This window comes from Chlamydotis macqueenii, chromosome 7 (assembly GCF_036417535.1).
Source record: "Chlamydotis macqueenii isolate bChlMac1 chromosome 7, bChlMac1.mat, whole genome shotgun sequence".
NCBI lineage: Eukaryota > Metazoa > Chordata > Aves > Otidiformes > Otididae > Chlamydotis > Chlamydotis macqueenii.
The window spans coordinates 22851938-22868312 of record NC_141562.1 but is presented as its reverse complement, the minus strand read 5'-3'; the positions used below and the strand labels follow the sequence as shown (position 1 = coordinate 22868312).

The 16375-nt window shown below is 38.5% G+C and overlaps 1 protein-coding gene across 4 annotated transcripts in view; it reads left to right on the top strand.

Annotated features, from left to right (window-relative positions):
* The window catches only part of MARCHF5 (membrane associated ring-CH-type finger 5), a 40847-nt gene that overhangs the window by 2068 nt on the left and 22404 nt on the right, over window positions 1–16375 (top strand). The window lies entirely within an intron of this gene.

The following is a 16375-nucleotide window of genomic DNA, read 5'->3' as shown; positions in this document are numbered from 1 at the left end:
CTCAAAATGCAATCAACATTAACAACTTTTTTGGTTACATATTGGGTTTATGGAGTAGGGTTACACTGGAAGAAACCAATTTTCATTCATCTCATATTTCTGAAGGACATACAACTGTTTTCATGTTGTATGTAGCAATGATTGAGATAAACCTTCAATATTTCACATGAGGAGATGTAACTTGTGGATTAATCATCTGTAGACATTCTGAGGGGTTGAAATGCCTTTACTATCCTGTTATCTTTATTGCTAATGACAAACAGTTCTTTTCCTGGGTAAGAGGAAAAAGTGTATGCAAAAGCTTAAGTGTAACTTAATGGATTATAACTTAATAATAAGCACATACTTTTAAATCAATTCGGATCTCTTAGTTAATGATGCAGAAAATAGCTTTTCAGTGAATATGACTTTAATTTGATTGTGGATACTTAAGTCATTAGGAGGGGAAAAAATAGGATTTTCTTTTCTTTCCATTGACATTTTTGTTTCCCTTAACTAGGTGGTCACACGGAGCAGTGGTGTACTGTTGTATCAGTAGTAAGGTGTTGCTGCAGATCTGAATGTATGCGCTGCTTTGTATACAAGGGTCAGAGCTCGTATAGCAAGTTCTTTAATTATGTATTTGTGAGAGAGAACGGTTGGTGGCTTTTCTTGACTCTTAGACTGTACATCTCTATAACTTCTTCCAGGGCTTCCCCCCTCCTGAGTAAAGCAATTTGGATTTTTCCAGTGGAAGGAGTGTCTCATTAGCATCTCAGCATTGTTGCCTGGGATTCATCTGGTTTTTATGTATTTTATGCTTTATCCTCCTTTATTTTCCCTGCAGTCTGGAAGCAAACCACACATTTCTAACAAAGAGGATAAAATAGTCATTAAGAAGTAAGGCATTAGACACTTGAAACTTTTAGTTAAGGATTTTATACTTGCCTGAGGGAATTGCTACAGCATAAATACAAGAAGCATGAGAAGTACACGTAACCATGAAGTGATGCTACGTTCTGGAGTTCTCTTGTCTGCAGCATTTAGGAAACTAGTCCAGATGATTATCACAATTCTTTCTGGCCTCAAAACTGGAATGTCTATCCCTCTTGTAGTTTTTTTTTCTTCTAGCTCATGTTTAAATAACAGACCTAGGTAATGGTCTTAAAATGTCGTACTTTTTGGCATGCAGAATTCTTTGCAGTCTATAGTAAAGGACCATCTTCCTGGCCAGATGTGTGCACTTGAAGGCAGTAGTTAGTGGTTTGTCTAAACTGTGAGGCTTTATTATTTTTAATCCTTTTATTCATGTTGTTGTAATGCATAAATTACAGTTCCATTCAAAAATTGAAATGATGTGGCAGTCGTTTTTTATATGCTGTTAATCAATGTAAGAACATTTCTCATTATTTATTTAAATAAAATTGCCAGATTACATGAAAATGCCTTAGGAATTATAGCTATTACTCTGAGTGCACAGGGCCAACTTTACTTGAAAGTAAATTCTAATGCATTTGTCAAATTTTAAGAGGCAGAGGCCATTTGATATGCTATACATATTTTTTTAATGTAAAAGCATTTTTTAAGGAAATACCTAGAAATATTATATTCTGAATGGTATTACAATGTTGAACCTTTACAGTGAAATTCTTGTACATAGTATGCCAAGATCATGAACTGAGTCAGCCCTCCTTGTGTTTTCAGATATAATTCTGAAAATGCATGAGAATCCTTGAGTCTTTTATGGACGTTTTTCATGTTTCCTATTCAATTTGGCATTACAAATTTTCTGTCTCTCAGCACTGTTTGACAACAGTTCTTCCAAGTGAGCACTTCTGATTGTTTCTTATAGCTGCCCTGTGCAGCACCTGTCATAACAGGCATTTTGGCTTCTTAAGGCATTTTTCAAACATGTTCATTCTTCTGAGTAACTTTGAAGATGATATGTTGAACTTTCTGGCAGATTTTGGTGCTCTATTTGATTAAAAACTTAATCCTTTAAATACTTAGTATTTTTCCTATGCCATTTGCTTGTCAAATGCGATTTGACTTTCTCTCCTATAGTTATGTTTTTAAGCAGAAATAATGTGTGGGTTTAAGTTATGTCTATAGCTACATCTTGTCAGGTGGCTATTTTATAGCTTTCTGTAATAGCCTGCATATTATTGCCAGGACATCAGTTGCCTGTGATCCTGTACTACTTGGCCTTCTTACAGAACTCTTGCAGTCTTGCCAGAGTTGCTCTTAGAATACATATAAGAAAACAAAACTAATAACTATTTATCTTACTATGCAGTCTTTTTACTGTGTTGGTTGAGCAATTGCTTTCTGAAGTGACAAGATTTGTAAAATAGTTATTAAACATGCGCTTGCCATAATGAAGTCAGTGGCAAGCCCATGTTGATAGAAATCCTAGATAATGTAAATATTTGAGTAAAAAATATTGTTACTGTGATGATAAATGTATCATCAGTCTCTAATTTATTTGTTTGTGAAGATAATCTGGTCAATCTGCTGTTTAAAAAAAAACAAAAAACAAATGCTTAGCGACACGCTAGCTTTTTTTCTACCAGTCATTGCCCCTATCTAATTTAACGTGAGCTGTAATACTAAAATGTACTAATTTTTAAGCTTTATTCTCCTGACTTCAGTCGGATTATGCATGGATTGTTCTTGCAATTGGTTATACCAAGAGTTAGGAATGCTGGGGTTTTGTTTTGTATGGGTTTTTTTTAAAGCATGTTCTGTGGGTAGTGATTTGTGGTACTCCTTATACTTTCTAAATTAAAGACAACTCTTACTCCCTCCTTCTCATATATTTGCCAGCTGGCCGGAACATGGGTCACTTTTGCCTTCTTTTTATTCAGTATTCAGAGATGTTTGTCAAAATGTGATAATCTCTTTAAGGCTTGTGCAGGTACATGCTGAAGAAGCAGTACAGTGGTAACTTTAGCATGATTTAATGTTTGAATTGTCATGCTTTTTATTTTCTGAATGGATAGTGGTTAGTTCAACTGTGGTTGATATACAGCCCTCCTTGATAAAAACTAGAACAACAGCATACGACAGTTTTGTCCTCTGCTTTTGCCATTCCTTATTTAAAGGAGACAATAGAGTTGAAACTGCAGGTAGGCTTTAAAAGCAATTAAAAGATAAAATGCAGAATTGTAGTTGGCTTAAGAAATTACTTATGCTATCAAGAGAGGAATTCTGTTGGAACTAAATTTTCTCTTTGCCAGAGAGCACTGATTTGTCAGAAAAATGCTAGCGGTTGAGGTTCAAAAGTTGCGAAATAGCAAATTAATGGGTTTTGTATTTCAGTTTTCTGAATGGTCATCTGACTCCATGATAATTTTATTTAATTAAAGAAAAAAAATGCAATGGTTTTGTTGCATTTTCAGTTGCTCCCTTTCATTCCAGTTAGCATGTGCGGTGTTGTTTGTGTTGGTGTAAATCTTTTCCTTCCCTCTTTGGAAGCGCAGGCACTGATTCAGGTTTATTTGGGCAATTAACTGTTGATACTTTAGTAACCACACAGGTCTTGATTTAAGACCTTTATTCTGAACTCCTTAAACTTGTGCTGGATGTTGTGCACTGTGAATAATCTCACTGACTAAAGCTGACATGAGTAAGTCTTTGTAGGAGTGGAGTTAACTGGATAAGATATGCAGAGTAATAAACAAGATAAAACACTTCACAGGTTTTATGTAGTATTTTTACTTTTCACCAACTATTTACTGTCTCTGCAGTTATTCAGTCTGTTTGTTCTACTTGCACTGATTAAGCACACCTCTCTTCATTGCCCTACCTGAAGGAATTGTTTTCTTTCTGCACAACACTGTTAAACTAATTTTTTTTTTTTTAAGAGGGCTTTCCCTGGCTTCTCGTTGAAGCCTATCAGCAACTTGAAGTACCTGGCTTTTTGTTGTTCCTCTAGAGTAGGTTATGCATGCTTAGAAAGAAGAGAGTATAAGAACAAAGAACGGGCTGTGCTGGGTTAATCTCCTACCAGGAAGGAAACAAGGTGTTCTTCCCTATCTTTACCCCAACTGATTGGAAGCTGATGTTGATACAGGAAAAAAAGCAAAATTATGTGTATCTTAGAGTGGATTTGAAGAATGAAAGTTTGAAACATTAATTTAAAAACTTTCTAATGGTTTGACTTCTTCATTTTTGCTTCATCACAGGTACATCTCTTGCTATTCCAGTTCTATTTATGCCAAAGTTTCTGCATAGACTGAGTTCTTCCTATGTCTTATCAGTAAAGATGATGAGTGAAAACTTAACTGCAGACCTGTAGAATGCTTTTTGCCCACCTACAGTATAAAAGTGTTAGCATGTTATTTATAAACTATGTTAACCTTTGACTATCATCTTACGTGCATTGTATATCCATCTTTGATGCCTGCTTTGATATGCCTAGGAACAAACATAGGTATTTTAATTGCTGCTTAACTGTTAGCTTCAACCGGCAGACAGAAGGTAATTACTCCTCCTATTTAAGTATGGGGAAACTTCTGAGAGACTATTTCTCGTTTTTGGTACAAAAATCTCAATAAGCCATATATTATCACGGCATTCAAATAATATTTTATATGTTGTATCTGCTTCATCTGAAAAGCTATACAAAAACCTGTTTATTGATATCTTCCACATAAAAAATGCTCAAACCTCTATAATAGTGCTTAACTGTGATTGTTTCCCTGGCATGATGTTTTACAGTGCTTGCTGAAGTTAAAACTTTTGACAATTAATGCAAATGTGTTGAATAAATGTCTTAATATGAATAATAATTTACAGAGAAAGATTAATTTAAACATTCAGGTATTAATTTTGGAACATCTTTTTAAGTAATATTTAAAGTGGTAGTGAATAGGCTAGCTGTTTAGGACTTGTTGGCTTGGTGCTTCTGACATCTTAACCTGCTTGTGGTCTTACTGTACTGGAGAGCGGGTGGGAAGTTCCTTGTGTGAAAGTGATAAGATCTTTTTGATGCGTCTTATTTTCCTTCTCTGAGCAACAGAATCAGTTTGGTACTAGCTTGTTATAGGATGTAACGCTTGTCTTTATCAAAAGAGTATGTGACTTGCTCATTTTTTACTAGCACTAGCAAATCAATCTTCAGTGCAGAAGAATGAAAAGACCCAGTCTGAAGTGGTTAAGTTCTTTTAAGCAAACTGCTTCTGGTTAATGTTTCTAAATGAAACTGTTACTAAGGTGACACAAGACGGTCAAGGGGCTGGAGCACATAACTTACTAGAAGAAGCTAGAAGGAACTGGGCCTGCTTAGCCTGAAGAAGAGATGGCTTTGAGAGATGTGATAACCTTCCAATACCTGCCAAGGAGGTTCTTGAGAAAACAGTCTGGCTCTTCTTGGAGGTTCCTGCTGATGAGAAACAGTTACTGTAAATTTGAACAGAGAAGGTTGCAGCATGTGGAGTGGGGAGCAGTGCAGTTGAGCTTTGGAACAGGTTGCCCAGGGCAGCTGTGGATCTCTGTTCATGGGGCTTTTCAAGACCCAGCTGGAGAAAGCTCTGACAATCTGGTCAGAAATCAGAGTTGCTTCTGCCTTGGGTAGAAGGTCTGACTACAGACCTCCTGTGGTCCCTCCCAGCTCAAATAATTCTATGATACCAGGTCTAGGTGCAACGCCCATTTAAAGAGGGAGACAAGACAGTACTAGGGATCAATTTACACTGCATGACATGAGCTTACTGTGCTGGAGGTGTCAATATGAGAGGTACAGTCCACAAATACCTTCTGGCAAATCTGCCCTTAGCCTTTTTTAGCTTTTGCTCTGAAATATGTACCTAGAAGTTCAGATGACTTCTTGTCTAGTTGGACTTGAATCTGGTTTCTTCCTTTTCTGCTCTCCTGTTTTAATGCTAATATGGGTGCTTTTAGTTGATAGCTTTCTACCATACCTGAAAGTGCTTAGGCTCAGGATTTTTGTGAAAATGATTCTGGCGGAAGGATTATACACCTCCTACCTAACACTAATACAAGATAAGAAAAATTCCAATCAAAATATCCATTTTTAAATGCTCGTTTAAAAATAAAAGTTTGTACTGAAGTTATATTGAATCTGGGACTAGCTGTTCATTTGTTTATAATTTAAAAATTATCTTAACTGATTAAGATAAAAATGAAAATTAAGCTGGCCTGCTATTTAAGTTTCCTTGTAATAAGTAAATACTAATTGATTTAAGGGCCAACCATGTAATCTTGGTATATGTTTGTGCAAGGCTTTTGACACTGTCCTTCCCGACATCCTTCTCTCTAAACTAGAGAGGCATGGGTTTGATGGAGGGACCACTCGGTGGATAAGGAGTTGGCTGGATGGCCGCACTCATAGTGGTGGTCAGCGGCTCAATGTCCATGTGAAGACCGGTCACGAGTGGTGCCCCTCAGGGGTCCGTGTTGGGCCCGGCCCTGTTCAACATCTCAGTCAGCGACATGGACAGTGGGATAGAGTGCACCCTCAGCAAGTTCGCCGACGACACCAAGTTGTGTGGTGCCGTCGACACGCTGGAAGGGAGGGATGCCATCCAGAGGGACCTTGACAGGCTGGAGAGGTGGGCCCGTGCCAACCTCATGAAGTTCAACCAGGCCAAGTGCAAGGTCCTGCACATGGGTTGGGGCAATCCCAGGCACAAATACAGGCTGGGCGGAGAATGGATCGAGAGCAGCCCTGAAGAGAAGGACTTGGGAGCGATGGTGGATGAGAAGCTCAACATGAGCTGGCAATGCACACTTGCAGCCCACAAGGCCAACCGCATCCTGGGCTGCATCAAGAGAAGCGTGGCCAGCAGGTCGAGGGAGTGTCATAGTTCAGCCCTGATCAGGACCAGACTACGCAGTCTCTCTCTCACTCCCCCCACCTTCCGAGAGAACAGGGAGAGCAAATATAAGGAAAAACGGCTCGAGGTTTGAGATAAGGACAGGGAGAAATCCTTAAAGTTACCGTCACGGGCAAAACAGACTGACTTGGGGAAAACTATTCATTTATTACTACAAATAGCAGGATAATGAGACAGAGAACAAGATAACCTCCATCCACCCCTCCCTCTTCCCAAGCTTAACATTATCTCTACCACTTTCCCCTCCTGAGCGGCACAGGGGGGAAGAGGGAATGGGGGTCACGGTCAGTTCATCACACGTTGTTTTATGCCGCTGCTTCATGGTTGGGGGAAGAACTCCTCACATTCCTCCCCTGCTCCATCGTGGGCTCCCTCCCACGGGCCACAGTCCTTTGTGGAACTGCTCCGGCGTGGGTCATCTCTTCCACGGGTGCAGTCCCTCTAGAACAGCTGTCCCAGCGGGCCCTCCACGGGCCACAGCTGCTTTCAGGCATCCACCTCCCCCGGTACGGGGTCCTTCACGGGCTCCAAGTGGATCTCTGCTCCTCCGTGGACCTCCATGGGCTGCAGGTGGACAACCTGCTCCACCATGGCCGTCACCACAGGCTGCAGGGGAATCTTGGCCAGGAGCCGCATTACTCCTCCCCCTCCTTCTGAACTGACCTTTGCGTCTGCAGCCATTCCTCACAACAGGCTGGTAGATGTCTCTCAGGATCTTTTTTCATCTTATTCACTTCTCATCTCCTTTCCGCTTCTTGCAGCCGGGCTGGACCAAGTCGGGCCCAGTTGGCTGCCTGGTGAGAGGCCAGAGGGTGAGGCCTGCAAGACCTGTGAGGCCTGCACCTCCTCCTCTGCGCCTCTGCCCCTGCTCAGCTTCTTCACATCTTCTCTCCTCTCTTTTTTTCTGTTTTTCCCCTTCTTAAATACGTTATCGCAGAGGCGTTATCACGGGACATTCTGCTACCAATCGGCTCGGCCTTGGCCAGCAGCAGGTCCGCCCTAGGCCTGGCCGAGTCCACTGAACAAAGGGGAGCGACTTCTAGCAGTTTCCTACAGAAGCTACCACCTTAGGCCCCCCCTCACTAACAAAACCACAACAGGGAGGTGATTCTCCCCCTCTACTCTGCCCTGGTGAGACCCCACCTGGAGTACTGTGTCCAGTTCTGGAGCCCCCAACATAAGAAGGACATGGACCAGTTGGAGAGGGTCCAGAGGAGGGCCACAAAGATGATCAGAGGGCTGGAGCACCTTTCCTATGAAGAAAGACTGAAAGAGTTGGGGCTGTTCAGCCTAGAGAAGAGGAGGCTCCAGGGTGACCTGATAGCGGTCTTCCAGTACCTCAAGGGGGCCTACAAGAAAGATGGGGAGAGGCTGTTCAGTAGGCCCTGTTGTGATAGGACGAGGGGTAATGGTTTTAAGATAGAGGGAGGTAGATTTAGATTGGATATTAGGAAAAAATTTTTTACAATGCGAGTTGTAGAACACTGGAACAGGTTGCCCAGAGAGGTTGTAGATGCCCCATCCCTGGAAATGGTCAAGGCGAGGCTAGATGAGGCTATGAGCAACCTGATCTAGTTGGGGGTGTCCCTGCTCCTTGCAGGGGGGTTGGATTAGATGACCTTTGAAGGTCCCTTCCAACCCTAACCATTCTATGATTCTATGTTTATGTTTGGAGACAACTCTCACAGGAAATAAGCTTTTTGGATAAGCGTAGTTGACATTTCTAGGCTTTTAGGTGGTTGTTGATGAACATTATGAACTATTTAGTGTTCTTGTTCATTATATCTGTGCCGGTTTCTCCCTTTGGCCATGCATCTCTGCTTCAAGGTGTACACATTAAAGTGTTAACACAGTGTGAAGGCAGTGAGTGAATAATAGAGTTATTATGGACAATAGGGGCTGACATTCAGTGAATTATTTATTTTTAAAAGCTGTTTTAACATAGTAGTTATTTATTCACAGTCTTTCACAGATTAAACTCTCTATTTTAAAGACTCGTCGTCTTTACATAGCTTTCTGATCTCCTCATTTATGTTTCTCCTGTTACAAATGCCTCATCTTGAGATCTGAATAATTTTGTTTAGAAGTGGGTATTTTATATTGGACTAAAATGCGCCAACATAAGTTAGCCTTCTGTAAAGGATATAATTACAGAAGGCCATGTGCTGAGTGCTTGTGACTGTTCTACTGGTGAGTCATGCAGTCAATTCTACAGAGTGCCGAGGAGAGTGCCTTAATGTTATGATCAGACACCTTGGAGGTTTTTTTTCACATTTATTTAAAGACATTTCCAAATTTTCAATGTCTGCCACATTTGAGTGACTGTTTTTGTTGTTCTTAAGGTATTAATGTCCCAAGACTATACCTTCTTGGCATTTGAAACTTTTTTTTTTGTAATTTTTAGGTCTCAAATTGTTCAGGTTTTATTATTTATTATTTATATAGGATATAAGATGACTAACTTCAGTAGACCGTCTCGATTTACTCTTAGTCTCGATTTACTCTTACTCTCTAAATTCTCTAATAAAAATACAAGTTATAAACTTAAGAATAACTTGAATAATAGTGTCTGTTGTATAAACTCTTTAGTTCAAAGCAATTTGCCTGCTTTGGAGTCTCCCTTACAGTTTTTGCAGCTTTAGGACTACACTTCCTATTTTCTTCTCTTTTATTTGGAAGAACATAACAGAAAAAATGCTTACCCTGTATGGTCAATTTAACCAATTGTGAAACTCTGTAGACACACGGACAAAACCCGAACTCTTATTTCACAATTTCCTTGCCTAAGAATGGAATGTAAAGTGAGTATCCATAAGTTTGGTTTCTAACAGATGAAGTCTATGCTAATGTGTTTACTTTTGTAACTAAAGGTACTGTGCCTAAAGATGAATTTGTATTTTTACATTACCCATATGATACTACAAAATTGCTGCCAGAAATTGAGCTCACATAATGCTGTGAATGGAAGGTAGCTTTTGTGTTTCTTGTCTTTTATCTTTTGCTCGTCACAGCAACAGTTTAATGTCAAGACAGTTCCTGTTTTGGACGTGTCAAAGTTGGTCTATTCTGTATGTATGGCACTCCTGATATTTGTAACATCTGTCATCTACTCTGTACATGTACCACAAATACCAGTATTGGTATTCTTCTGACGCAACTCTCTTCCCCTTTCCCCCAGTTGAATAGAAACAACGTATTTTTATCTGCTTTTTGAGACTGGAAATTGTATTTAACATTGCAGTTTAAAACAGCAGGTTAAAAACATCTTTATACCAATCTTTGAAAACACAGATATGGGTAGTGCTTGATTAAGGCAGCTGATATGTAAACGTTAACCTTCTGTTATGGAAAAGTAAATCCTCCAGGAGATATGAAGGACTAATGCTTCTTATCCCTTGTCTCAGAACTTGAAGGAATAAAGGTTTAATTCCTTTGAGTTGACCAAACACTTGCTTAACTTACATCTTGACTAACAGAGGAAAAAAATGGATATAATTATTGCTTATCAAATGTCACACTAATTACAGAATCCTGACAAAGTAGTTGTGAAGTGATTGCTATCCTTGGTCCATAGGCAGTGTTTTCAAGCAAGCAGTACGCTGTAAGCAGTATTGTTTTGATGTCAAGATTAGCCTCAATGCTCAATTTTTAAATTCTTCAGTAATGTTAGGAAGTTGTTTTCTGGGAACATTGACTGGGGCGTCTTTTTGTATATGCAATTAAGTTATAGCAGTATCTCAGAGCATCACAGCATACTCTGAGTCTCTTTATACTAAGAAACAACCTCCTCTGATCTAGAGCTTCACATCAATTTTCTGCTGCCCACATTGCTATTTTTCACACAAATCTTCCCATATCCTTTATTCAACTGTGGTCATTTAGCATTAATAAGTTGGAGATCCAAGTAAGTCATTTTCTATGCACTGTTCAAATACTTAGGTTTTTTCACCAACATTTTGTAAGCATTGTTTTAAGTGTCACTGCCTCACTATAAAGGGTACTGACTGAGCTATTGAAACTAATGATGCAAGTGCTCTTTTTTCTTCTCAGAAGCAGTAGAATTGAGGTCCCAATGACTGTTATCAAGGGTAGAGCTGAAGATACTTTTTTCCAGAAGCTCAAATGATTGAATTTAGATATATAGTTACTTGCTTGTTTTACTTTTATTGTCTGGCAAATAAATCTGATGTATTGGAAACCAAGGAAACAGTCAAAACCCAAAGTTTAGCACATGGTGAAATGTGTCACATCCCTAGGGAGCGAGGACTGCTGTAAGAGTTTAATACAGTAGATTGCAGATGAATTACAGCAAGAATGACTTTTAAAACTACTTTGACGTCTGAAGCTGTCTTCCTTTGCTAAATCTGGCAGTGTTGCTAGAATTTTGACAATTTTTTTTCTAGCTTCAAATAATAATCCATCCTGCTCTAAATCTTATTTGTACATGAATCAGATAGTTCAGCTTGTCAGTAATTGAGTGTGCTACCTTCCTAGTAGGTCATGTTGTCTGTTAGGGAAGGCTGTATGTGCTCTTCTTGCCATCTAGAGTTTTCACAGTATCTTGAACATGCTAGCAGCTTTTCTTTCTTCAGCCAGGGTGAATATTGGTATGTGAATTCTAGCTGATGGAGCCTCTTACTGCTTCAGTTATACCTTGACATTATGCTACTTTGCAATTAGACATTGAGAGAAGCTAAGACTTAAAGGAATTTCTTCTGGGTTTCATTTTCCTCATCAGGTGGAGCTTTCAGACATACTGCTGTACAATTTTGTGAATATTACAGGCAATTAATACATGATTTAAGATGTTTAAAGGTACATTGAAGGAAATAACTTTAGCCTCTGAACCATAATTTGCTAGTTGCTTCATATCCCTCTTACTTTCTATGTTTGTGATTATTGACAGCTTTGTCAAACAATGCTTAAGAAAATGTTTTCCCTATATAGTATGCTATCTGCATTATTAAAAAAAAATGAAATGTTTATGGCAGTAACTTAATGCTATTGGTATTCTTCAGCATTTGCTATGTATGTTTATACTTGACTACATGTTCAGCTTTTCTTTTCAAATCATGTTGTTCAAGGTATATTTCAGTTTTGGAAGTAAATTGTTTTGTGTGTGTGTATGGGGTTCTTTGCTTTGGTTTTGGGATTTTTTCCACTTGGTTTTAGTCACTTTTATTTTTCTTCCTAACTATGAGAGTAAGAAGCAGTGTTCCTGCACCCTAGCAGGCACGCAGTAGCTTAAATTGTTGGAGTTGTATGGCAAGCTGCTAATATATAATAATAACAGTTTAATTAAAAAATATGTGAAGTTTTATTAATAAGGTGCTTATTGTATGAGCAGTATTGTATGAGTTCTACCTGATCTGTCCTTTGCATGTTTTTAGGAGGGCCCTGTTTTCCCTCCCTTAAGAAATAAAACAAATGTTTCTAACAGCAAAATTCTTTGGATATTTAGAGGCTTGCAGCAAGGGCACTGAGCCTTGGTGCCTTATGAAATTTGGTAATGGTAATGTTAAGCCTTTAAGAGAACTGAGTTTTGAAGTCTTTGCAAAAGGGATATGCCTGAATAACTAGTTGCAAAGGTTTAATTTGTCCAGAATGAAAGGTAGGTTTTTTTACTGATAGTCTAAATGGTCTTTGTCAAATGAGAGACTAAAACCTAATGAGATAGAATAAGAAAGCCCCAGAGATTTAGCTAAGTTGGGTAGTAGCAAAGGCCATAAAATCCTTGTAAGGCATGGTTCAAGCACAATACGTGGTGGCTGGCAGTCAAAGGTTTAATTTTATCCACAAGCTAGAAAGTTGCAAGCAGGATTCTGTGAACTGTCCTTTACTCATATCTCTGCCTTTATATAGTGTGCTTAACTCAAGTGCAAAATATTTCTCCTTAATTGGAGCTATAAATGAGAATATATAAATTAAGTTTAAGTTGAACTTCTGGTAATCACTAGATCTTTGTGGTACACTTTCTAGTTAATTATCTATGTCTTGTTTTTATGTGTTTACTTATTGGCTTTTAGTTATCCATTGGCTTTTATTAAAAGCTTTAAAAAAATCTAGTTTAAACAATGCTATTCTGTGATTAGAGGAAGTCAGAACCTATATATGGGTACCACTTGTGTGGCCATATGTTCACACCAACATTAGCTTGATATTCTCTATTTAACCTTTCCCTGCTGTTTTCAATGAAAGCACTACTTCTGTAGTAAAGGCAAGTTACTATTGTTTCTAGATACTCATCAGCTTCTCCTTTACACAGCATTACACCCTGTTCTTGATGAATAGGCAGAACAGAACTGGGTATTAGGTCAGATGACTTTCAGGAACTTGCTTTCAAGATTTTAGACTTTGTTTTGAGGTGACAGCATGTGTTCTAGTTGAAAGATCCAAGCTGGCATATGGCTGCTATGCCATGCTGCCTTAAAAAGAATCTGCAGAAGTCACGGTGGAACATCTAAGACCACTATTTTCCTACTGGTGTCTCTGTTCCTCACTCTGTGTGTATTTGGTTTTTTTTTTTTCCCCCATTAGGATAGTGTAAGGATTTTTTTTTTTAAGTTTGATAGACAGAGCTTGGATTGAAGATAAAAGTATTTTCAGCTATGTGTGATGGCTAGGAAAATACTGAGGAAAGAATGGGCTCTGTCTATAATCCTATTGCAGTCTTCCTCTGCTGACCAACTTCCACCATTGTGGCAGATAGGTCAGTATGCATTCTGCTGTTGAAGTCTTCATGATGCTTTAGGCTTTGCAGCTGAGTTCATCTCTTCCAGCACTTAATCTGCTGTGTGGAACATGACATAAGCTAGCATTTCTTGGGTTAAGTGGTATTCACCTCTTTGTAGCCTTTATTGGGGATACGTAGGCTAGGCTTGCGTTCTGTTGTAACCAGGTAGTGGCCTTCTAGCGCAAGAATCTTATTCCTGCTGATTTCCTTCAAACTCAGAAAAATAAGATGTTCAGCAGTAGCATTTGCAATTAATTTTCTCTTGCTTTTTGAGAGAACAGTTTGATGTGTTCCCGTACTAAAATTCTAGACAGCTCCAAAGAGGCTCCGTATGTTGTATGCTGCTGGGTAACTCCCTTTATTTTTCCGACATCCTACTCTTCCCACTCAAACATGATCTTATAGTACTTATAGTGTAGCTGGCATGTTTAGCGGAAGCTTATCACTATTCTTCATCAAAGATATTTTATCTGTCAGTATAGGCTATGCATAAAAATTTGTTATAGAAGCTCATGAAAAAGTCTCTTCCAAGCAGCAGATTTGTGGGTCATCCTTTGGAACAGTGCCTTTTTATGGCCAGTTATTGGAGTGTTCAGTCATTTCTTCCAAGATATGTTTTCACCCCTCACTGCTTTGCCTCTCTGTGCTATCATTACTATTGATTATGATTCAGCCTTTTCACTTTTTTTCTTGTTGGATGTGAAATTCAATTGCAATAAGCTACTCAGTGACTTACTGCTTAGCAGAACAAGGATGCTTTACTCTGATAGCAAGATATCAGCAAATTCCTGCTGCTTTAAGGGAAAGTGGTATGCGCTATGATGTGGGAGAAATGCAGAGAAGTTTTCTTAAATTTCTTACAGTTTATGAAGGATCTGTCATGAGAGGAAAAATTTTAGCTCATGGCTCTAGAGCATCTCATGCATGTTCAAATTTGCATTTCCCATGGTAAGGGTTATGTCTGCTAAAAGTCTTGCAAGAATTTCTTTTCTCAGTTTTCTGATTTTGCTTGCCCATTCATATGTGTGTGCCACTAAACAGTGGGGAGCAAATTTCAAGACATTCTGCATTCTCCCTTGCTTTACTGAATATTTGAAGCCAGCCTATAAAGCAGCTGTGTTGTCCTAGTCTCACAAGTCACCTTCCATTAAGTGTTGTGGACACAAAGATATCTGCCAGGCTTATGGGGCATTAAAGATTTCTGCAAACCTTGTGCTAGTGTGTATAAAATTAACATACTGCTTTTAAATTACTTTTTTTGTATTGCTTACACAGTCATGCCTGCTTGAAAACAAAGCTGTATCATGGTGAATTCAGCTCCCACAGGCAGAGGCAGATTTGATTTAAATAACATGTATTAGATCCTGTCCTCTCTCCTGTCTAAGTTTAACTTGGGAAAAAAAGTAAGCTTTAGAAGTGTAACTCAGTGAAAAGGAAAGGAGTCTGCCTGTAGGTATGTCTGCTGCTGGAGGATCTTACTGGTATGTTGGAGCTGTAACTCCAGCCAGGTACAGGAGAGAGTGGTGGCTTCCTTACTGATTAGAAACTCCTGGTTTGGAGAAACCTGTTCTAAGGCTTTCTAGATCAGTCATATAACATTTGGAGTGTAGGATCTCTAGGCTTTAATACAACTTTGTCTATTTGCTTTGCTTGTAACATAAGCAACATCCTGAAAAGAGTTTGTCTTCAGTAGAGAAAAAACCTAGATGCAATAAATTAGTTATTCTCAGAGTCAGAATAGAATTTTTGAGACCAGAGAGCTTTAGATGCTAGGGAGCTGAATCTAAAAGGCATTTGTAACCCTATACTCAAAGCTGAAATAATGATACTGGGGGTTTTTTTTTTTGTGTATGTTTTGTTTTGATTTTTTTTTTAAGCCAAAGAAGTGTGCAAAAATACATTAGTGTTATTGATTTGGCTTTGTAGAAAGTCATCAAGGAAAAAGGCTTGAGTTTCTGTCAGAAACAATGCTTTGTTCCATGTTGTCAGCCTTTTCTATTTCAGGTTATCTGAGTAGCAACCTGATTCAGTGGTAAGAATCGAGGTCATATTTTATTCAGTACAAGAAAATGGAAAATCTGGCAAGAGCCAAGATACTTGTTTTGAAATGGTTTTATTTAGCCCTTTCTGCTACAGCTGCTGTCAATGGAAAGAGATGAAGCTGATGACAGAATACAAGGAATCTACTGTTCATTATTCATGACTTGCTAAAGGTTTAAGTCTGTAAAGGATTTTGTTATCCTTTTTATGGGTCTTCCAGGTTTTCAGATATGATGATATGATTGCCTGGCAAGAAATTGGATGAAGCAATTAAAGCAAAGATGAATATTTTTCTTGACATATTAACCTTAACAGAAAACGTGAATGGAATTTAATTTATTAATGGACAAATTTAGGAGTTAAAATTGCAGTGTAGCAAGATTATGTTCATGCTTAAATCTGTCATTATTTGAATAAACTTTAGACTTCTGTGGTGTGCTGGCATCTGACCTTACTGGCACCTACAGACCTAATTAGCTCTATTATGAAGCCTTTGGTTAAAAAGAAAAATGTAAGTTACAAATTTAGAGTACTTGTAGACCTAAATGGGATGTGGAAGGAAACAGTGAACATTTACCTCTAATGCAGAAAAAAAAAGTCAAAGAGGAACAATTATTAGTAATGCTGTATTGTATTGTTTGTTCTTACAATAAATTCGGGGTTTTTTGGTGTAAATAGAAAAATAATAAACACTGCAAAAACTTCTGTTCCTTAAGAACTCTATGATAGCAAATGCAATGAATCAGAATGTCTGCCATGCTTT